Below are 24,392 nucleotides of genomic sequence, written 5' to 3' on the forward strand. Positions count from 1 at the left end.
AGATGTGAGGTCCCTTCTCTAAACTACTTAACATTTGTTAGGGGTCTGTCTTCCCCAATCCCATATATATATAGACTACTCCTCAAGCTTCCCAGAAGAGTACACAACTGAAGACACACTTGATATGTGTGATTGTTCAGAGCTGCAAAAGGACCCTCAATCTTTGAACAACTTCAATTTTTCAGGAAGTCTGAATCTATTGGAAGAGAGACATTGGCAGGAATATAATTTTTCCTGTTTCATTTAAAAAAGGCAATTTTAGGGAAAATTGTAATTTATAATATAGTTACTTTTTTAGCACTCTATAAATCTGAAACCATCTTGATAGCTGCAGAACATAAAAATGTATTATGGGTAACTTGGTTTGCTCATAAAACGATCATCTTTGGCATATTAAATGTCAAAGTATGGTTTATGAAGACAACAATTACACATTTTCTAATTGAATTGACATTCAAACACATCCAGTGTGTAACAGAAAGAATGACAACACAGCAGTGTTTAAGGAACAGAGCACTTCAGAGTACTTACAAAAATAGCACATTTTTTTTCTCTTCCTCTGTGGATTTCACAGTCACTGAACTAAATGGAATCAGTCAAGAGTTTCTGCTTTCAGAACTTTAGGCCATCTTTCCCTCCACATATCCCAGAATCAGGGTTGTATAGTGGTAAAGACCATGGATTCTAGAGACAGACTATCGGGGTCTGAATCCTAGTTCTTTTTTTTTTTTTTTCTTATGTCCTCATAATGTGTACATTATTTCTTGTACAATGATATGAAATAATATGGGAAATATTCATGATAAATTATTAAGTGAACAATGCAAGTTAAAAACAACAGTTTCATATTTTTTTCCCCACCCCCCCTTTCCCGAGTCAGCACCTTCAAGTGTTACCACTCCCCAAACGGTGCGCAATGCACTCATTGTGTAGGCATACCCCCATCCCCTCCCCCACCCCCCACCTCAGTCTGATGTCCAATTGGTGTCGTTCCCAGATTTGTATTTAGGTGATTATCAGGGAAACCAATTTTCTGGTGAGTACATGTGTTGCTTGTTTTTCCATTCTTGGGATACTTCACTTAATATAATGGGTTCCAACTCTCTCCAGGAGAACCATAGAGATGTCGTATCTTCATCATTCCTTATAGCTGAGTAATATTCCATGGTATACATATACCACAGTTTACTAATCCAATCATGTATTGATGGGCATTTGGGTTGTTTCCACATCTTTGCTATTGTGAATTGTGCTGCTATAAACATTCGGGTACATGTGTCTTTGTTACAGAATGACCTTTTTTCCTTTGGGTATATGCCCAGTAATGGGATTGCTGGGTCAAATGGCAGGTCTACTTGAATCTGTTTAAGATACCTCCATAATGCTTTCCACAGGGGTTGCACTAGTTTGCAGTCCCACCAGCAGTGTATGAGTGTTCCTGTCTCTCCACACCCACGCCAACATGTGTTGTTTTGGGTTTTTTTGATAAAGGCCATTCTCACTGGGGTTAAGTGATATCTCATTGTGGTTTTGATTTGCATTTCCCTGATGATTAGAGATGTTGAACACTTTTTCATATGTTTGTTAGCCATTTTTATATCTTCTTTTGAAAAATTTCTATTCATGTCCTTTGCCCACTTTTTGATAGGGTTGCTTGATTTTTTCTTGCTGATTTTCCTGAGTTCTAAATAGATTCTTGTTATCAGTCCTTTATCTGATGTGTAGTATGCAAAAATTTTTTCCCATTCTGTAGGTGGTCTGTTTATTCTCGTGACTGTTTCTTTGGCTGTGCAGAAGCTTTTTAATTTAATCATGTCCCATTCATTTATTTTTGTTGCTGCTGTGTTTGCCTTGGGGGTCTTCTTCATAAATTCTTTGCCTAGGCCAATGTCTGTAAGAGTCTTTCCTACATTTTCTTCTAGAATTCTGATTGTATCACGCCTAAGGTTTAAGTCTGTTATCCACCGTGATTTGATTTTTGTGAGAGGTGAAAGCTGTGGGTCCTGTTTCAGTCTTCTACAAGTGGCTAACCAATTCTCCCAGCACCATTTATTGAATAGGGATTCTTGTCCCCAGAGTATATTCTTTCCCGCTTTGTCAAAAATTAGGTGACTATATGAGGATGGTTCTATATTTGGATTTTCTGTTGTGTTCCACTGGTCTGTGTCCCTGCACTTGTGCCAATACAAGGCTGTTTTAAGAACCATGGCCTTGTAGTATTGTTTGAGGTCTGGCAAATTAATACCTCCCATTTTGTTTTTGTTGCTTAAAATTGCTTTTGCTATACGGGGTCTTCTTTGATTCCATACAAAGTGTATAATTATTTTCTCTATGTCTGTAAAGAATGATGTTGGTAATTTAATAGGGATTGCATTGAATCTGTAGATCACTTTGGGTAGTATAGACATTTTAACAATGTTGATTCTTCCGATCCACAAGCATGGGATATTTTTCCATCTATTTGCAAGTTCTGCTATTTCTTTTCTCAGTGTTTCATAGTTTTCCTTATAGAGGTCCTTTACCTCTTTAGTTAGATATATACCTAGATATTTTATTTTCTTTGTTGCTATTTTGAAGGGTATTGAGTCTTTAATTTGGTTTTCCGATTGACTGTTATTGGCATATATAAATGCCTCTGATTTGTGTATATTAATTTTGTAGCCTGAGACTTTGCTGTATTCGTTCATCAATTCCAGGAGTCTCATGGTTGAATCCTGGGGGTTTTCCAGATATAACATCATATCATCAGCAAAAAGTGAGAGTTAGATCTCTTCCTTCCCTATTTGGACTCCCTTGATTCTGCTCTCTTGCCTGATAGCTCTCGCAAGGACTTCCAATACTATGTTGAAAAGTAATGGAGACAATGGGCAGCCCTGTCTGGTTCCAGTTCTAAGTGGGAGTGCTTTCAGTTTTTCCCCATTCAGTATGATGTTGGCTGTGGGTTTGTCATATATGGCTTGTATCATTTTTAGGTAGGTTCCATCAATGCCTATTTTGTTAAGCGTTTTTATCATAAAAGGGTGTTGAATTTTGTCAAATGCTTTTTCTGCATCTAAGGAGAGTATCATATGGTTTTTGTTTTTGCTTCTATTTATGTGGTGAATTACATTTATAGATTTACGTATGTTGAACCACCCCTGCATCTCGGGGATGAAGCCCACTTGGTCGTGGTGGATTACTTTTTTGATAAGTACTTGGATTCGATTTGCTAGTATTTTATTGAAAATTTTTGCATCTATATTCATGAGGGAAATTGGTCTGTAGTTCTCTATTTTTGTTGTGTCCTTTCCAGGTTTTGGTATCAATGTTATATTGGCTTGGTAGAACGTGTTGGGGAGGATTCCGTCCTTCTCAATATTGGAGAATAGTTTATGTAGGATGGGCACCAGTTCTTCTTTGTATGTATGGTAAAATTCAGGTGTGAACCCATCTGGACCAGGGCTTTTCTTTTTGGGAAGGTTTTTTATTGCTGTTTTGATTTCGGTTCTTGATATTGGTCTGTTCAGGTACTCTATTTCTTCCTGGTTGAGCCTGGGAAGACTATGTGTTTCTAAAAATTTGTCCATTTCCTCCACGTACTCCAGTTTGTGTGCATAAAGATTTTTGTAGAATTCATAGATGATATCTTGTATCTCTGTAGCGTCGGTTGTGATTTCTCCTTTCATGTTCCTAATGGAGGTTATTAGAGATTTTAGTTTTGTGCTCTTGGTTAGTCTAGCCAGGGGTGTGTCTATTTTGTTTATCTTTTCAAAGAACCAACTTTTTGTTTTATTAATTTCCCTTATAGTTTCTTTGTTGTCCTTTTCATTTAGTTCTGATTTGATCTTAGTAATTTCTCGCCTTCTGCTGGGTTTGGGATCGTTCTGTTCTTCTTTCTCCAGCTCTTTGAGTCTATTCGTTAGGTTGTCTATTTGCATGTTTTCTGTCTTTTTGATATAGGCATTTATGGATATGAATTTTCCTCTCAGGACTGCTTTAGCTGCATCCCATAGATTTTGATAAGTTGTATCTCCATTGTCATTTAATTCAAAGAAATTTTTGATTTCCATCTTGATTTCTTCTTTTATAGAATAATTATTAAGGAGAAGGTTATTTAGCTTCCATGACTTTGAGTAAGAGTGAGGGTTTCTGTTTGTGATCATTGTTACTTTTATTCCGCTGTGATCTGAGAAGATGCATGGTATAATTTCTATTTTTTTGATTTTTTAAGACATGATTTATGTCCTAGGACATGGTCAATCTTAGAGAATGTCCCATGAGCTGATGAGAAGAATGTATATTCTGTGGACTTTGGGTAGAATGTCCTATAGATGTCAGCCGTGCCCATTTGTTCTAGCATTCTATTTAGGTCCATTATGTCTTTGTTTATTTTCTGTTTAGAGGATCTGTCCTGTACTGTCAGTGGGGTGTTAAAGTCTCCAGCTATTACAGTATTGTTATCTATCATTTGGTTGAGATCTAGTAGGGTTTGCTTTATGAATCTGGGTGCACCTAGGTTGGGTGCATATATATTGAGTATAGTCATGGCTTCTTGATGAATTGTGCCTTTAATCAGTATGTAGTAGCCATATTTGTCTTTTATTATTTTTGTTGGTTTGAAAGCTAAGTTATTGGAAATTAAGATTGCCACACCAGCTTTCTTTTGGTTACCATTTGCTTGAAATATCGATTTCCATCCTTTTATTTTCAGTCTAAATGCACCTTTGCAGGTTAGGTGAGTTTCTTGAAGACAGCAGATACTTGGATTGTGTTTTTTTATCCATTGGGCCAGTCTATGCCTCTTGAGCGGGGAGTTCAAGCCATTCACATTTATTCAGAAAACTGATAAGTTAGACAGTTTTTTGTTCAGCTTGTTGGGTAGAACTTCATTGTGATGTTTTCTCTCCTGGGCCATTGTGGTATCTGGAATTTGATCTTTAGCTCTTGAGTAGTTTTACATTCGTGGATCTTTCTTGTGCTGATCCGTGTGTAATTCTCTTTTGAGTACTTCTTGGAGGGCTGGTCTTGTCTTGGTGAATTCCCTCAACCTTTGTTTATCTGAGAATGTCTTGATTTCTCCTTCGTATAGAAAACTTAGCTTAGCTGGGTACAAGATTCTAGGCTGGGCATTATTCTGTTTCAGAAGCGTGAAAATGGGGCCCCAACCTCTTCTTGCTTGTAAGGTTTCAGTTGAGAAATCTGGCGTAATTCTGATGGGTTTTCCTTTGTAAGTTACTTGTTTCTTTCTCCTTACAGCTCGGAGAAGGGACTCTTTAGTGGATATTTTGGTCAGCCTGATGACTACGTGGCGTGGTGTTTTCCTATTTGCTATGAATCTCCCAGGGGTCCTTTGAGCTTCTTGAATCTGTATGTCTAGAGTATTGGCAAGGCCTGGAAAATTTTCCTCGATTATGTCTTCAAATAGCTTGTCCAACCCTTGCTTATTATCTTCTTCACCCTGAGGAATGCCAATAACTCTCAAGTTAGGTTTCTTCACGTAATCCCACATTTTTTGAAGACTCAGATCATTTCTCTTACTTTTTCGATCTATCTCTGTGACTGACTTATTTAGTTGGAAGGAGTTATCTTCAATTTCTGAGATTCTTTCCTCTGTTTGATCTACCCTGCTCTTGAGACTTTCCACAGTGTTTTGTAGCTCTTTGAGTGAATTCTTCACTTCTAGGAGTTCAGTTTGGTTTTTCTTCAATATTTCAATTTCTTTGGTGAATTTTTCCTCCAAATCCTGTATTTTTTTGTGTTTTCCTTGTGTTGTTTATCCATTGATTCTTGTATATTATTCAGCTTGTTTATAATCCATAATTGGAATTCTTCCTGTGACATGTTGGTGTTTTGAGTCTGGTTTGTGTCAAATGGTTGGGAGCTGGTATTTCTCTTTGGCGATGAGCTTTCCATTTGATTCTTTGTGCTCTCTGTGTTTTTTCACTGGGCCCTTCCCATCTAGATTTATCGTTGGATCTTTACTTATAGATTTAGTCTGGTTAACAGGAGTCTTTGTGCTCTATTCTTAGGTTGTGAAACAGTCTAGGTATGTTGCTTCTTTTGGCAAGAGGGGGAGACTGTTGTGTGTTGTTTAGAGATTTTTCTGTTTCCGTTGGGGGACTGCTTCCGATGGGTCCAATCCTAGAGGATTGGAGTGATCCAAGACCGCTTTGGTGAGTTAGGACACTGTATTGTGGTCTTTCAGAAGGCAGGCAGGGTCCACACTAATAGTAGACCGAAATTCTCTTTGTTTGTTTGTTTGTTTGTTTCCCTTTGGTTCTTCCTCTATAGGGGAGGTTTCTGACTCTATCTGCAGGCAAGATACTAGCTATGGGGAGAGGACGGTGACCTCGCTTGCTCAGCGCCCCAGTTGCTGTAGCTCCCACGGGCAAAAGTCTGTCTTGGCCCAATGTCCCCAGGGATCAGGTTCCACACTCTCGCTTCTGGAGAAGTATTCAGTGTTTACACTTGGGCGGGGACCCTATATAAGGTCCGTAGACCAGGGGAGAAGGCCGTCCAGGGAGCCTCTTGGTACCCTATTGCTCTCCAGTGACTTGCCTGTGGGCCCTAGAATGGCGATTGCGTGCCCGCAGATCGCCGGCCCTGGAGGTGACTGCTAAGGATCTGGTATGTACCAGAGCCAGGGACCTGGCCCATTCCAAAGCTCACCGTGGGTCCCCAGTTAGAAGGTGAAAAGAGAGGAGAAAGAAAAAAAAAAGAAAGAAAAAAGAAAAGGAAAGAAAGAAAGGAAAGAGGAGAAAACGAAAGAGAAAAGAAAAAAAAAGAAGAAGAAAAAGAAAGAAAAAAAAAAGAAAAGAAACGCAAAAAGCCAAACCAAAAAAACACCAAAAACGCCAACAAAAATGAACAAAAACAAACTACATAGCACCTCACCACACCGCAAGGCAGAAAGATACACAAATCTGAAGTATATAATTCAGCGACTCAATGTTTTTTTGTTTGTTTGTTTGTTTTACGCCTTAGCGCAGCTCCGCCCCTTCACGCCCGCCCGGCTGGGTCCCGGGCGGTTTCGCAGTGGATTTCAAGATGGCGTCTGCACGCCCGCACAGCTCCGAGGGTGGTGGGGATCCAACCTCCGCGCTCAAAAAGGCGCGGCAGCCAGAGGCCCAGAGGGCAAGGGTGCCCGCTGAGGCTGTCCGGCTCGTGAGCCGCCGGAAAAAAAAAGAAAAAGAAAAGAAAAGAAAAAAAAAACCCAAAAAAAACAAAAACAAACACAAACAAACAAAACCCAGAAGAAATTTACCAAGAATAAAATATACAGTTCAGCGAGCCTATTCTTATTGTTTTTTTTTTTTTTTTTTTTTTATGCCTTAGCGCAGCTCTGCCCCTTCACCCCGAGTGTGGCCCCGGCATATCCCGCACTCCTGGCGTTGGTTCAGAGACCAGCGGAGGGCGCCGGGCAGAGAGAGCCGCTCGGCACTTTTTGGCTCCCGAGCGGTTTCGCCCTCGCTTTCAAGATGGCGCCTGCCGAGCTCCGGGGCTGGAGGGGGCCAGCTCCCCGGCAGGCAGAGACCGCCACTGCCCGGGGGCTGGCGAGCAAGGACGCGCACCGGGGGGTCACCAGCTGGAGAACCGCCGAAAAAGGCAGCACGGGCAGAAAGAGCCGCTGGGCACTTTTTGGCTCCCGAGCGGTTTCGCCCTCGCTTTCAAGATGGCGCCTGCCGAGCTCCAGGGCTGGAGGGGACCGGCTCCCTGGCAGGCAGAGACCGCCACTGCCCAGGGGCTGGCCAGCAAGGACACGCACCGGGGGTGACCGGCTGGAGAACTGCCGAAAAAGGCAGCACGGGGTACAACGCTATTTGCTGTCCGGGAATCTTTTGTGTTTTTCCGCCCTGGTGCAAATCCGTCCCTCCTCGCCAAGCGCTGTCTCAGCTGAGATCTCCCAGGTTCTAAGGTAATTTCGCAAAAAAGCCTCCTGTCTGCAATGCGCCACGTATCCCTCAGTGATTCTGCGCTGGCCTGGGTCAGGGCTCTATTCAATTGGGAGCGGAGGGCAACCCGCTTTCCCGAGAGGCTGCACCCGCCCCGGCTGGGGGCGGGTGTATCCGACCCGCGCTCCGCTGGCTAGTGTCTGTCCCGCGTTCCCAATTTTCGTTCACCACAGACCTCACTCGCTCTGTTTGTCCCACGCTGATTCTCCCTGGATTCACACCGCTGTTCCTGTGTGGGAGCGGTCCTCTAGCGTTCTGGCAGGTCCGGATCGATGCCTTCCTCCCCGGGAGCACAGATTCAGGCCGTCACCACCACTCCGCCATCTTTTCACAGAGCTTGCATTTGAATGGCTCCTTCAGGGGAAGGATTGGTCCACACCATTTCCTGGATTTTTCATCATCCGCAGGGGCAGAGGTGGGCACACGGCATGGTGTTTGGGCAAAGGCCAGCTCCACCTTGCTGTTGCCTGCGTCAGTGTCCACAGCCAGTCCACCAGGTCAGCCTCGTGGCTGTGCCTCTCCGGCTGTCTACCGAGCAGCATGGCCAGCACGGTGTGACAGGCCAGGTGGCGTTTTAAGTATTCATCTGCCTTCCTCCTGATGCTCGCTGTGGATGTGTGGGGACCGGCCTCAGAGCGTCCTCTAGGCATGACTGGGTGATGTCCCAGATGCCTTCAGGAAGACAGGACAGCAGAGATAGCCTGTGGGAGTTGAGGAATCAGCCTCACCTGACCGAGCAACACCAAGCAGCCCAAGAAGCACCTCTGCACTTGCACCACACAGACACACACACACACACACACACTCTCACACTCACACGCACATGCCCACACACTTACACATGGTCGTAAGAGTCTGCTGTTAGGCAATATCTGATTGCAATGCCAGCTTTACCGTATCTTTGCTTCCCAGACATCAGTGAGGATATTCCTAGAGTGTATTTTGGTCCCCAGACATACTGATCCACTCCTGTGTCACTGGCTGGTCCTATGCAGTGAGCTTTGGTGTCCACTGTGACAAGCTCCCCCTCTCAGGTAAGTCTTCACAGGGGATCCTCAATATAATATTCTCTGGCCTTCCAGTGCCACACACTCAACATTCTGCTGTGATTTAGGACTGGGATGGCACTGAATTTACTGACTATTTTAGAGGAGCATGGAGACCATTTCAAAAACTGATTTTCTGTTCCACAAAGTATTAGTATTTTTAATATTATTTGAGTGTTCAAACTGGAAGCTCATATGAGTTGCTTCTGGATTTCCTTATATTTGAATTCATTATATTTGTAGGTGTTACATAATATTGATGATCAGTGTGAATGGGACATTTATTTCTGTTATCCTCCCTGGTCAGTAGAAGGGTATACAGATTTTTATGCATTTAACTTCTTTGAACCAACCTTTCCTGGCCTGTTTCCGAGGTGATTGGCTTGGATTGCCAGGAAGGCAATCCCTGAAATGAAAGACAATTTTCTACGCTCTTTTGTTAATAAAATACACCAGTATGTCCTTGCCCTCCCCAATTTGTTCTGGGCACTGAACACGGCCTCAGTGTGTTAACCTGGCTCCATGTGGGGTAGGAGGAACCCTGGATGACTGAGCCTCCCCTGTCACTGCAGAAAGGCAGACTGACACCTCGGCCTCTCTTATGGGCATCGCTGCCTCAGTTCTGACTGGTGTCCTGTGAGACTGAGTGAGGCAGCCATTGTGGGGAAGCCACATCTCCTCATATAATGCTCATTTCAGTTCCTCAGGAGAATAGCACTTTACAAAATACAGAGCCCTGTCTCCACCATTATCCCTCTGACAGTCTGGAAAGCTCCATGTCCTTCCTCTAGACTAGGCACATGTAGTCCACCTTGAGTGTTAACAACTTCGTTGTTCTAGTTCAGAGACTTGGGCTGTAATATGGCTTGAGTCATATGTCTACTCACACCTGAAATCGCTGCAAATGAACACCCCATTTACAGGAATCTCATATTATAAAAGTATTAGTTGCAGAGTCATGGCCAAGGCTCCATGCAGAGACTAAGATGTCAGTACAAAATCCTACCAGGGACTAAGTTCCTGATTGGAACTTGAGGCCAAAATTGCTGAGCATTGGCCAGGGCACCTGCTGGGATGGGATGGGTACTGTGAGCTCCTCACACAGGGGACACGTTAGTGGAAGGGTTTGGCACAAGTCAGGAGAAGCTCTGAGGCCAAGAAGCCTGAGTGTTCTTCCCAGGAGTGGACGTGCAGTTGGTGCCCATGCGTGGGTAACAGCTGCTGCTTCTCCCAGCAACTCCCACTGACTGTATTCAGGCCTCAACCAGAAGTAACCACGGTGATGTGGCCAGTATTTGCAACTGCCAAGTGAGTATGTGTGATCCCAAGGTTCTCAGGGCCATTGTGAGTCACTGTAGTCACCATGACTCCTCTCCCTGCTAACCAATCAGGCCCTGGGCCACTGGGCAAGAGACGGAGGCGAGGAGAAAAGGAGTTATTCTTCCCATTGCTCATCCTCTGCTCAAGATCTGTCTTCAATAGACACCTGAGCACTCTGAGAGGTACAATATCCTGACATACCAAGGTAATATAGCATGGTTTTGTGCCATTACCTAACTAATCTACCCAATAAACTCCAGCCCTGTTAGATAGTTGGGGGATGTGTGGCTGTCATTTGTTCCAACTAATACAGAGATGCTCTTCAGAGAAGTGGGTAAGAGCACAGGCCTGTAGGGGGAGGGACTCTTGAGCTGATTCTGACTCCCTCTTCCTCTGTCAGCCTGCAGTTCTGGGGACTCAGGACAGATCTGGCCTTGGCACAGCTTCCTGCACTGTCCTGATGTCTCCATTGCACCCATGGCCTTTGACCGTTGCTCCTGTAGACCTTAAACAGATTAGTCAGCACTTAGGTTCTGGTGTCAGATCCCTTCCTCTTGAAATGCTTGTTGTGGTTTCCCCTAACTCTGTTCTGGGCAGATGCAGGGAGTAAGGCACGCAAGGTCCTGCCTGTACCAGACTTCTAATGAAGGGGAACATGGCCCATGGAACAGACAGTTGCCAAACAGCATGAGGGGTCCATCATTTAGTTTGTCAGTTAGTCAATGAAAATTAGCGAGTATCTACACATTAGGAATTGAACAGGAAATGTGCCCGTGAAACAGAATCAGGTTCTAGAAACAGACCCACGTGTGACAGAATGAAGGAAATTACAGCGCTGGCATTTCAAATCAGACAATATCCGAAAGCAATCTCTTATGACTACTGCTGGTAGCAAGCGTGTGTGTGTGTGTGTGTGTGTGCGTGTGCGCTTGAGTGAGTCAGAGGGTGGCATGGGCAGTGAGGATTAGAGCCCTGTGTCCACTTACCATCTGGGTTTCATGATCATCCTTTTCAGGATTTCTTGGTTGTGCCATCTTCCTGAGGTTGTGTGGAGCTGACCAGGCATGGAGCAAGAACCCTCTAAAGTCACTCCCAAGGAGCCTGCTCTGAGCACCAAGAGGAAATCACGCAAATCCTCCCGACACCCCCCGGTCACCAAAAACGTGGTGTACTTTCTCATCGGCCGACAACTGGGGATGCCCAGACATGACGTTGATCTCGCACAGTGGGTGTGGATGCTGACATAAGCGACACCAGGGTGGAGTTGGCCTTTGCCAAAAGTCGTGTGACTTTGATGCTTCCTCCTTCCCAGAATTTTGATAAATGAAATAAATTACAACAAAATGTCCTCCCATGTTTGAGCCATTAAAATACAATCTGTAATTGCACGCCTTTCTGTTTGATGTGTGTTTGTTGACATGGCCTTCTTGGGTTACTCTGGACAGGGAATGGTTCATCCTCCCATTCCATGCAGGGGCTCTCAGACACTGGGGCGATGGTGAGGTCATGCAGCACATCACAGCTCTTCCATCATTAATCTGAAAAAAGGTTAAAAGTGATAGTTATGGTCTACTTGGCCTTCTAAGAACCAAAGAGTCTGCTCCCTTGTCATGTTCAAGAGACATGCGTTGTGTCCCCTCTAAAACCTATCCAATCATCCTAGTGAAAGGTCATAGCTTAAGAACCGAGCCTGAGCTGGGTTGAGGTTCAGGATACCCTTTAACATTGGAGATGTCATGTCCACAGATATTTCCTTCTAAAGGTAATTGTTCTCCCCATTGTTTGGGGGTCCAGAACTCGAGCTATGTCCTGTAGGACAGCCCTCCAACCTTGCACGCTTCACTCTCCATATAAAGCTATAACTCAGTTTGCAACAGGCCATTCTAGCACTCTATAAAACCAGATGTCCCTGGCTGTGGTTAAGACTGGGAGGTTACACAGACCTGAGCTCATCTTCAATTTTAAGGAGACATCCATGATCAATTCATGCCGGACTCATACTGAGTGCTTCAGATGGTCTTAAAGAGGTATTAAAATAGTGCCTCTTGTTTGCATAATTCTAGAGGTGTTATTCTCCAGGGAAATGAGTGGAAGGAACTCATTGCCCTTCCTTCCTAGTCTCCTGAACCAGAAGCAACTTCTGTTAACCTCACTCAAAGCCAGTGAGTCTCTGGACATAAGAGTGCTGGAAGTATTGATCTCAGCAGCCCTGCACAAAGGACAAAGTGGGAGTCACAGCATGTTCTGATCACCTCCCACTCACCCCATTGGTGAAGGAGGGGTCCCTCACCCTAGATGACATAAGATGGCTGAGCACATATCACCCAACAGCGGGCAGATGAGACTGGCAGCAGTTCATTACTCCCATGCAGTGGCAGCCCGGGGAGGAGGACAGGGCAGCACATGCCAGGCCACACGGGGCTGTACTCAGGAGCAAAGCGAACCAGCAAGAGCTGTGGGAGGGAGGCTTTTCACTGACCAGAGGGGAAGTGCCTGGTCCCTTTTTCCCATTCTGGGATGTGACTGGTGTGTTTGCACGGGTTGGGGCGGGCAGAGACCTGAAGCCTATTTGGTTGAGGACCGGGGGTGGTGCAGCTGCTGCAGCAGGTGTGGGATCCAGCTGGGTGGGGAGACTTTTCCCATGGGCAGGACACATGTCTGGTGACAGCAGGGGAGATGACAGCCAGGCCGTTGAGGCCCTGTGAGGCTCAGAGCTGTCAAGGTCGTACATAGAATTTCAGTCCAGCAGTAGATGAAATGGGGGAGGATGATGAAGAGGAGTAAGCCAGCAAAGAATTATACCCCCATAATTTCCTAAGAAAAAAATCTTTCAAGGCACACACACACTCCAATATTGTGAAGAAAGCTGAGATTTGAACGGTGCACTCAGCAACTGATAGCAATAAAGGAGTTGTACCCGGCTCCATAAGCAACAAAATGGTTTTCAATAATATTATTAGGCCCCTCATATTTGAAATGAGTTTTCGATGTTCACGTTATGGCTGGGACTGTCAGCTCTAAGTGACCTTGACAGTGAGAATTGTCTCAGCCCTGGTAGTTTAGCAGCTCAGTCTCAAAATGGGCAGAAAACAGAACTCTCAGTAAGATTTGCTAACCAGAACTTTGTAACTTTGTGTTACACTGATGCATTCTTTTTGGAGTTTCTTTCCCAGGAGCAGCAGAACCTCCTAGGAAGCCTCACACCACCTGTTTGTCTGGAGAACCAACATAAGAATACTCCACCACCGACCGAGCCCAGAGACCCACTGAGCCTTGCCCAAGGCTGAAAGAACGGCTGATATTAACCCCTAGCTTGGTATAATACTAAAATCCTCACCCTAGGAGGGACTTATCCACCATGTTTTTTGATCATGGGATATAGGTACTAGCATGATTTCTCAGTGTGCTGGCGTGCCCTGCACTCCACCGCAAACGTACAATGATGCTTGTACCTCTTATTCATTATTCATTTCAGCTGCAGAAAAGCCCCCTGACCCTGTTGGTCAGAGAGGTAGATTTGAGGCCATTGATAACCTCTGCCTCCCATTTGACACGTCCACTGATATCAATCCTCTCCTCCTTAACAATCCTCCCTGTCTCAGTAACTGGCCTTCTGTGCAGCAGGCAACACTGAACCACCCCCCACAGCCTTGTGGGTTCGTTAACAGAGTCAGGAAGAGGGAGAGGTGGGGATAGACTACAAGACACAGTGAGAAATAGCTTGATGTTTTGATGAATCAATTTGTTCATTGCCAAATAAAAGTGTATATTTTTATCATGTACAACATGATGTTTTGAAACACACCACAGATGGTGTGAAATGGCTAATGCAAGCTAATTAACATTGTATTACCTCACATACTTGTCTTTTGTGTGTGTGTGTGTGTGTGTGTGTGTGTGTGTGTGTGTGGTGAAAATACTTCTGGTCTACTCCCCTAGCAATTTTCAAGAGTACAATACATTGTTATTAATTGTAGTCAGCATGCTCAACAATACAGCTTTTGAACTTTTTCCTCCTGTCGAACTGAAATTTTATATCCTTTGATCAACATCTCCCCAACACTCTCCCCATACCAGCCGCTGGCAACCAATATTCTATTCTCTGCTTTTAGGAGGTCAAAGTTTTTAGATTTCACATGTAAGCGAGACCATGTGGTATTTGCCTTTCAGTGACTTCCAGGTCCATCCAGGACGTAGCTTGATTTTTTATTTATTTATTTTTTGGTGTATCTACAATGCAAGGAATTTTACATCATCTTGGTATTAGTTCTGTCATCAGTCTCACTCTCACTCTTTCCCCTATAGGCATCTGGGTGCCATTTGCCTCTTGGTTCTCAGATGCATGTCCTGTCGTATTTGCTGGAGATGAACTATTGTCTCTGGCATTGCACACAGGTGGAGGCCATTCAGAACAACTTCTGCAGAATTTGGACACACAAGTTCCACCACTACCCACATTCACCAACTTTCCTCTTCCAGTTCTAAATATCTCTTTCTTTCTGTGCTAAACCATAAAAGCTGGGTTAAGCAGTGTTTCTACATAATGTCTAAAAATATTGTTTCTGAAATACAGTAAGAAAATTTGAACAAGTAAAAAAAATTGGTGTATTGAATTTCTGAGGTTAAGGTTAGATACAATGTGGTTAGGAGATGAATTTTTAAGTCTAATTAATTTTGGCTTAAATGGTCACATGGTACTATTGGCTACCATGTTGGACTGCACAGTTCTAGAGGGTCTGCAGATGGGTGTGGACATTTTGTAAACCTTCTGGAAGTTGCATCCGAAATTGGATGTGTATGTGTATTTTTCTAGGTAGTGAGTCCGAGACAACATAGGGACAAGACTTAGGCTCCTGTCCCCTAACCATGAAAGTGAACTTAACTAGGCTTATTTAACTACAAAGAGCTAAAGCAAATAGTTTCCTAACCTCTGGAATTTAACCCATAATCGTATAAGGGAAGGGCTAAACTATCTGTCTTGTGGGTCATGTTTTTCAAGACCACTAAAGCAAGACATTGACACAAGCTGGTAAAGTACCCGGCTGCAAAGAAACCAGACCTATCCAGACCCAACTGCCTCAAGTCAGAATAGACACCCATACTGACATTACCTTGAGTTTTTCCTCATTATAATTCCATTTTAATGCTAAAAATCATGCTCATATTAGAGGTTTGCCATGATAATGAGACATAGAATGAATGAAGAAGCATGTAATAGAACTAATCGGTGCAAGAAAATCTCCGCCTCTATGTGCATACACATCACCCCTTTCCCACCCAAGCCACTTCAAACTCTCCCTTAACCCCCCTCAGAGAGCCAGCCACAAATTCTTCCCCCTGTGCTGATTCCCTTGTGCTAGAGCATGAGTCCCGATAAAGCCTTGTCTGGGAAAACTTGCTTGGCCTCTCGTCAATTTCCATTGCATAGCGAACCTAAGAACCCACGGTTGGTAACATATTTTGTGGCATCCCAGAAGGGACCATGAGATTAGGGAAACATTTCCCTTCCCCTTAGGGCTGGAGGTCAGCTGGACTGCCAGATAGGGTCCCCTCGTGCCTGAGAAGCAGCCACCTGAACCTTTGATTCAGTGTCACCATGACTGGTAAGTCTTCCTCTGGTCTCCTGGGGTTCCTCACTTCCTCCCAGATGGTGTTTTCCTTTCCCATCCTTTCCTTTCTATCTTCTTTTGTTCCTTCTGGTGCCCCTTTTCCTTTCCTCACTTTCTCTTAGTTTTTCTTCTTTGAGTTGCCTTAATAAACATCAATGAGTGATGGATTGAAATGGCCCACTCCTAGTTTTTCTTCTTTGACTTGCCTTCAACCACATCCATGAGGGATGCATTGATACAGCCAACTCCTGGTTTTTCTGGTTTCAGTCACTTTAATAGGCATCCGTGTGGGACAGATTGAAATGATTGACTCCCTGGGCCTGATCAACCTGGCAGGCAGCGGGAAGGGTTGCACCTCTCTCCTGGCCTCTCGTAGAGAAACTCTTTCTGGCACCCTGGCTCTTTATTCTGTAACTTTTTTTAAACCCCTTATTACTTTACCTCCCTTTGTCACACTTTGTAAGGAAGAGAGGCCCGTGACCATTTTTATTGCTTGTCTGTTCGAGCTGGTAGTCCTGTTGATTTTGTGAAAAAAGGATCAACAGAGGTGAGTCCAATCTCAGAGTAAATCTTGGCCTGATCCAGTTTCTCTTTTGTACATCAAGAAAAATTCAGAGTTCAAATGCTCAGTCTGCCATCATGGAGTTTAAGTGTGGCATCTGGTAAGCTCTCTATCTATTTTCTTTTCTCTCTACTTTGAATCTACAAGTGCGAAGTTACGCATGTTGAGATAAAGCTCACCTATCTATTGTATCATTAATTCAAAGTTATTAATACTCAGAGCAGCCACATCTAGCTACAATGTAAACACTGAAAACTCATTTAAAAACAAAGAAAAAAAATGGTAAAAGAGCCTTTTTTTTTTTTTTTAGCTCAAAATGCCATGGAAGTTGCTTTATCCAAAACTTTGGTCGATAGTTTTCATTACATTGCCTATTGGGGAAATTAAAGTTTAGCTATGCGAACAAGTTCCAATTTGGTCAGAAACAATTTGGATCCAACCATTTTTTTACAAACTGGTGAGTTTATGTTGTTATCTCATGAGTGTAATTCAGAGGTAAAAACTATTAGATCTTTGTGTGCATGTATATGTATATGTGTTTAAATGTGTTAATGTGTATGTACATACATGCATTATGTGTTGTGTCTACATGATACCAAATTGACTTACAAAGGCATGCTCACAAATTAAATAAACAGGTCTAAATACTTTTCAGGTTCTTGTGAATGTAGTAAATCTTTAATAAACAAACTGGGTTTAAAAAAAATTATTGGTAAGATAAAAATAAAAATGTCTCCAAAATTGTCAGCACATATTTTTCCCTGGGTTTACTGGTCATTTTTATATCTTGCCTCTGCTAGATGTTTTAAGGCGACAGGGTTTAACACAAAGGTTATAAAAGTATAAACCCAACCAAAAAACAAAATGATCTGTGTTTGTGTGATTATTTTATAAATAAGACTAATTTAATGTTGATGGTTTAATGAAAACAGTTGAATCTTCTTAGTACTCAGAAAAAATACCTATGTATTTAACTTTAAGGTTCTTGCTTAAGTGAATATGTAATATCCACAGGCTTCAAAAATGGTTAACAGGGAAATAAATTGATGACTAGCTTTGTCTGATAGCTTAGTTTTCATAAGTAATCTAGATAAACTGCTAAAAATAAATTGAGTAAATTTTAAATGAGGTTAATATTTGTAGGTAAATTTTTCATGTAATTTAAAATCTTAAAGTTTTGTTAAATTAAATAATACTCATTAAATGTCTGGGCCATTTCCAATTAACAAAAAATTAGGTTATAAAAAGTATGTTTTCTAAAAATTATAGAAATTATTCTTGTCTCTGAAATACCAATATATGACAGACAATTCAAGATTCCCTGCTTCTTGGGCTTTCACTCAAATTTAGGCTATCAGGAATAAGAATTCTAGTCAATATCTGTGATTCTATACATAAAGTGTATCAAAGAATGTGTTTTTAATAGAAACAATTATAAAAGAGACATAAAATGGGTTCTTATTGAGAAATAGGATAATTTTGTCTAATTCAAAGGTTATTTAAAAGTTACTCATATAAAGGTAAAAAGCAACTATTAATAGTAAATAGGAGAAAGATGTAAAGAAAGTTATAAATATGAAGATGTATTTTTAATAAGGAAGGTTAAAAAGAAAAGAGAATAATTTTGTATGAAAAGGAATCTTGTATAGTAAATTTTTGTCCTAAAATAAAATGACCGATTATTTAGGAGAGGGAAAATTTAAGACAAAGCAGAAAGTCCAAATTTTTTACATAGATGATTTGAGTAGGTTGTGATATGGTTTGTGAGAAGAAATTTATGAAGGAATTTTATATGTGATAAAGTTGGCTGCAATTAAAAGAAAACACTTTTTAGTTAAAACAAAAAATTTTTCTTAAAGTATTGATTTGCAATTTGAATAAAATTGCAGAAAGTTTTGATTCTAATTCTATAATCTGCTTCTTTTGAAACTTCCCACATTTATCTCGTAGATGTTCAACTTTTGCTGTGTCTTGCTGCTTTCAGCTTTTTCTCCCCTTGACAAGGCCTGAAATAATAACTCTATCCTTCAACCTTTTTCGTTAGCTCCTGTGACATTTTCCTCCCTGGTTCTAAGTCTGTTGTTATGGCCTGACGCTAAAATGTTTTATCTTAAAGGTTTAGAAAAGCAATGTTTTCCTCCAGTATATCTTAATTCTATACTCAACTTTTCTTGAGGTGTCTGAATTGGTCGACATGGTCAGAACACATTTCATGCAGATACTAAGAGCCATTTGCTCCTCTACTCAAGGTTCTAATTTTTCTTATTCACATCCCTCTTTAACACAGTGTATACCCACGATCCTGAACACTCTTTCTGTGTATAATTAAGTCAAGTGCCCTTTTCGGCAAGTTTGATTTCCCAGATGTCGTCTAAATGGGTTTCCCATAAGAAAAAAAAATCAATCACAGTACAGAAGATCTTTCTTTACCTTTTGGTAACTGGCCTAAGAAACAAAGATTTTAGGTTTTATCAAGATAATTCCTATGTTGTCCTTATGAGGTTTTTGATTACTTGGAAAAAAAACCTGAGCCTTAAAAAGTTAAGGCTTTTACATCTGTGTAACTTTCTGTATTGCCTTTGAAGTCTTCTGATTCTCACTCTTGGTTATATGGATTGCTATTATCTTACAGTGACCTGTAATTCTGTTTGATCAGGTGTTTTCAGGCTTTTGACTTTTTTGACAAACATCCTCAAGACAAATCAAAGCTGTATCAAATATTGTTAACTAAACCCTGTGCTTTTAACTTACAGGGCCTTGACTCCTGGGAGTCTAACGCCAAACTCAAGTTAACCAAAACATTGTTTTCACACTCGAGAAGAGACAACAATCAAAATAAAGTGCTTTCCTGGGACAAGGGACAGAGACATTAAGACTCACTGAATAATTTCTCTTTTGTTTAAATTAACATAAGTTTGTTACAGATAATTTGAATGTTTAGCTACCTGTAAGCTTCCTTTTCCTGTCATTATCAGTACTAGGCATGCTTTATCTCTAAATGATTAGACTCAAGGGGTTTTAACAAAATGCTTATGTTTTGTGTAAGAAAATTCCTGTAAGTCTGCAACCAAAACTGAAAATTTTCAATGCTTATAGATCAGTTAATTTTGTAACCTTGCCTTTGACATTGTGGTTTTGCTCTTATGTTGCCTAAAGATCTTAAAGAGCTGATGAATATCTATTCACCTCCATTCCCACCTGGCCTAGAATGTTTGATTGGCTGTAAGCTTTTTGGCTGTAAGCCCCTTGGCCACAGGAGTCCCACTGAGGGCCTGGGTGGATCCGTGGCCGGTAGCTACTTCACTCCAGCAACGATGGGACAAAGCAAATGTTTGGCCATCAATGCTAGCTCTGGCAAATCTTGGTGAAAAGGGGGAAATTGTTAGCTAAAATAAAATCCTATGCTTCAGTCATCTACCCACTGATAACTGAACGGACCCCTTATTGGCCAAGGGATCCCCAGAAAAACCTTAAAACTGAGTCCCTAGCCATAAAGGGAAGAGAGGTCAGACATGCCTCATTATACCCCCCTTGCTTTTGGAGTTTAACATTAATGTTACAGAGATCATAAGACTGATAGAACAGACTCTTTGTCATAATAAGATACCAAATTATGAACAGAACCTAAGGCCATGTCAGGCAAAGATTAAGGTGCTACTCTAAAACTATAGATAAAAACACTCAGATAATGGTATTATACCATGGAGGATGCAGTCCCAGCACCTAATTCAGTTTCCCCCAAAGAGCCCTGGCTAATACAGGATATAGGAGGTAAGCCTGTTGACTGTTTTGTCCACACAGGCGCCACTTACTCTAATCCCTAAACTGAAGACAGACTAATTTGTTTACCCCCAAAAAAGATGTTCCTAGAAACCTTCAAACAAAAAAACACACAAACAAACAAAGGATTGGACAGACTTACAATGTCTCGACTGGACCAAAGTTAAGGGGTCTGGACAGTAAGATATGTAAAACCTAAAAGGAACACTATTCAAGTCTTTATGAATGAAATCCAGCCTTTAAGCCATTGCCGTACAAAAAGAGGAATTGGATTAATAGTAACAGGGGTGGTTGCTCTGGTTGGCTTGCTCCTCAGCCTGGCAGGGGAGTTATCTATAGTACCATAACTGTCCACAACCCTACTGCTTCCCTTACAATACTAGCCAGGTAAACTGGACATGATTTCCAACTGCTCCAAAAATCCTTAGATTCCTCAGCCAAATTTACACTACATAGCCAAATAGCCTAGATTATTTATTGACCAAACAGGGGAGGGTTTGTGCTGTGAAAAATACTTTCTGCTACATATATGTAAACACCAATGGACAGATTTTTTTAAAAACACAAATAGGATTCCAGAGCAAGTTACATGGCTACTCAATCTCAATAGTCCCACTGCTCAAAACATGTGGGACTCCTTTAAAAGTTATCTCCCTTCCATTACCTATTTCCTACCATTACTGAGACCAGTAGTAGTCATCCTATTATTGTTACTTTTTGGTCCCTGATTTTTATTCTCTTGTACAGTTAGTGATTTCCGGGCTCCAACCGTTCTATGTCAAACTGATGGTGACACAGGGAATCCAACCTATACCATCTGGTAAAAACCTGAGTCCCTATAAATCATTAGGGACTGTGAAAATCAGAGAGAGATTTTTACCACCCCCTAAAGGATAGGAATGACAGCCCTATTCAGTGGGTCGCAGCTCTGGAAGATGAGTCCTTTGGCCCTCCCTGCTCCTTAAGAATAAAGAGCATTAAATCTCTCAGGGGGGGAAGAGACAGCATAGGGACAGGACTCGGGCCCCTCATCCCTGAACATGGAAGTCAACAGACCCCGGGTAATTAACTACACAAGAGCTAAAACAAATAGTTTCCTAACTTCCGGAATTCAGCCCATACCCATATAAGGGAAGGGCTAAATAAACTAGCTGTTTGTGAGTAATGTTTTTCAAGACCACTAAAACGAGACACTGACGTAAGCTGATAAGGCACCTGGCTGCAAAGAAACCAGACCTATCCGGATCTAACTGCCTCAAGCCAGAATAGACCCCCATACTGACATTACCTTGACTTTTTCCTCATCATATTCTCATTGTAACGCTAAACATCATGCTCAGGAGTAGAGATTTAACTTGCTAATGAGACATAGGACACATGAAGAAGCGGGTAATAGAACTACACCGTGCAAGAAAACTCCACCTCTACACACATACACATCACCCTTTTCCCACCCAAGCCTCTTTAAAGCTCTCTCTCCCTTAACTCCCTTCAGGGAACCAGGCAGGAATGTTTTTCTCCTATGCCGACTCCCTTGTGCTCCAGCATAAGCCCCAATAAAGCCTTGTCTGGAAAACTTGCTTGGCCTCTTGTCAATTTCCATTGCGGCCACAGCCTAAGAGCCCATGGTACGTAACAACGTATCTTTCATTAGATTCTCTAAACTGCAAAAAAGATGATAAACTGCTCCTTTGAGACTTCGGTAAAAAGTTAGTTAGTTAAGGGTGGTAAGCATTCACTCTTGTCACCACTGATGATCTTTCTCATTCTTTCCTGTCCTCAGTTATAGGTGGTTCCCTCTCGCCTGATGATTACAGCAAAACAAATTAGAATCTGAGACTTCAGGCCCCAGATAAACTGTAAAGTGCTACAAGTGGGTGATGGCTGAGGACCTAGGTTGTGCAATCCAGGCCTCCTTGACTAAATCAGTGCTGCGTGTTTCAAGAGTATGATACTGGTTGTGGAGTCTTCCGTCAGCGCCTCGGGCAGTCCCAGTGCAGAGAAGCAGCCGGACCACATGAGGCTTTCAACCAACTCTGGGAGTTTTGCTGTCAGTGGCTGAAGCCAAAGATGCTCTCTGAGGAGCAAATCCTGGAGCTGCTGGTAGAGGAGCACTTCCTAACCATCCTGCTCACGAAGATAGAGACCCGGGTGAGGGAAAACTGACAGAGAATAGAATAGGACTTGTGTCACCATTAGAAGATGTACAAAGAAAACTTGAGATGCCAGAGCAACAGGTGAGAAAAAAGTTTGGGATCTTTGTAACTGACCCAAATGAAGTGTCGAAGGCAGCTAGAACTAGATCAGAGATTTTGTCTCTGTGTCATTCCCCAGCCCTCGGATTTCCCCACAGTCCCTTTCATTTTTCTCATCCGCTAGAAACAGCACATGGGTCAGTTGGCTCTACCGCTATCAGATGCAATTCCCCTTCTACAGCAAATAGTGTATAATGTCCCCGGTACTATTCTTAAATGAAATTCAAAGATAATGTAACCTACCTGCGTGCAACAAACAAAAGGAACAATATATTGTTCTATGACCTGCAGGCCTACTGTGGCCACGGCCTGTTTTAGTACACCTCATGATTTTAGCTTTGTCCAAGTATTGTTTAAAAAAACAGAAGAATGTGAACAGCAAACAGACGGAATGTGGCCCACAAAATCTAAAACATTTACTCTCTGGCTCTTTATAGAAAAAGTTTGCCAGCCTTGAGTCATGTGAAGTCCAGAATAGACATAAAAGAAAAGAAATAAAGAGCAATTTATTACAATCTGATATGAATTTCAGCATATACATGTTTGGGCTTGATTGCACCAGCGCACATCATGAAGTCCTCAGATGTTGCCTCTATGCATAGAATCACTCACTGGGAGTGGGACAGCCAGAAATTCAGACTGGTCGAGTGATCATTGTAATATTCTTCAATGTGGTAGCCAGTAGCTGTATGTAGCCCCTGGACACTTGCAATGTAGCTGGTGAGACTGAGAAACTAAATTTTAATGCAGCTCAATGTTAAGTAATTTTTTTTTTCGATTAAGTTATCCATACATTTAAATGGCCACATGTGGCTAGTGGCCACCATATTGGACAGCACAGCTCTAGACAAAGGCTTGGAAGAAGGGGACGCATTTTTGATCTTTCTGCTGTGTCAGCTAGAGGGATCCTGATACCCACAGGTGAGACAGGAGGGTACCACGTCCCTTTCTTCACAACCCCTTCCCCCAAGTGTGAGAAAGGAAGGACAAGTAAACCCTATTCTGAATTTGGGACTTGTCATTCCTTGTCTGGATGACAGTTGTGTAGAACAAGCAGAGGCCAAAATCAAATAAGTTTGTTCCGTAAATGTCTGATGTTCAAACCACGTCCATTCTGCTGGGTTCCTTCTTTTCTGCTCCCCACTGTCAACCCCAGAGTCAGCACTGCAACTTTTGTGATCACTACAAGACAATAAAATATCTTTGGCGACCTTGGGATTCCACCCAATCAATGTTCAGAAATTTCTCTGTCCTGTCCAATATGATAAATAATCCCCAGTCTAATCTTCAATGTCAAAGCATCTCCCTTCCCCCAGCTCAGGCTTGGCAAGGGCGGGAGGGAAGGGCAGTGAGGTGAGGTAAGATCCTTCCACGTGCACTCAGACAGCACCCGGCCCCTCCCCTTGTGAAACCCCTTGTCCCCCACGTCTGCTGAACACGGGGAGGGACAAGAGGTCAGGCTCAGGAAACGTCTCCCTACCTGGATGGAGTTTAGCAGCTGTTTAATCCCGACTTTTTCTTCCTTGCTGGGGGCTGCCAAGGCTTTTTGGGGGACCCCATCACTGGGCCTGAGCCCCTGCAGTTCCCTGACATTTGGCCTCCATGCACATCTCCTGAGAGAAGGCGTCCCCTCTCCCTGCCACCCCCATTTTAAATTTGTTTGTGATTCCCACTCCTTCCCGCTGTCTCCCTCCAGCCTTAAGGAGACACAAACCAAGACCTCAAAGTGGCCTCTTTGAAGCCCTGTCCCCTTACTTGGGAGTGTCGGGCATTTCCACTTGCACACTCAGCTGAACATTCCAGCTTCTCTAAACAGGCCCCGACTCCAAACCCCTCAGGGTCTGCAGTGTTGGGAACCACAGTCCCAAGGGTGAACAGCCAGGGTTCAT

General features: G+C 42.6%; 1 pseudogene; it reads left to right on the forward strand.

Annotated features, from left to right (window-relative positions):
* Nucleotides 1–22,128: 22,128 nt before the first annotated feature.
* On the forward strand, nucleotides 22,129–22,627 carry LOC138378869 (zinc finger protein 449-like; annotated as a pseudogene).
* The last annotated feature ends 1,765 nt before the right edge of the window (nucleotides 22,628–24,392 follow it).

Source organism: Eulemur rufifrons, chromosome 30 (assembly GCF_041146395.1).
Source record: "Eulemur rufifrons isolate Redbay chromosome 30, OSU_ERuf_1, whole genome shotgun sequence".
Taxonomy (NCBI): domain Eukaryota; kingdom Metazoa; phylum Chordata; class Mammalia; order Primates; family Lemuridae; genus Eulemur; species Eulemur rufifrons.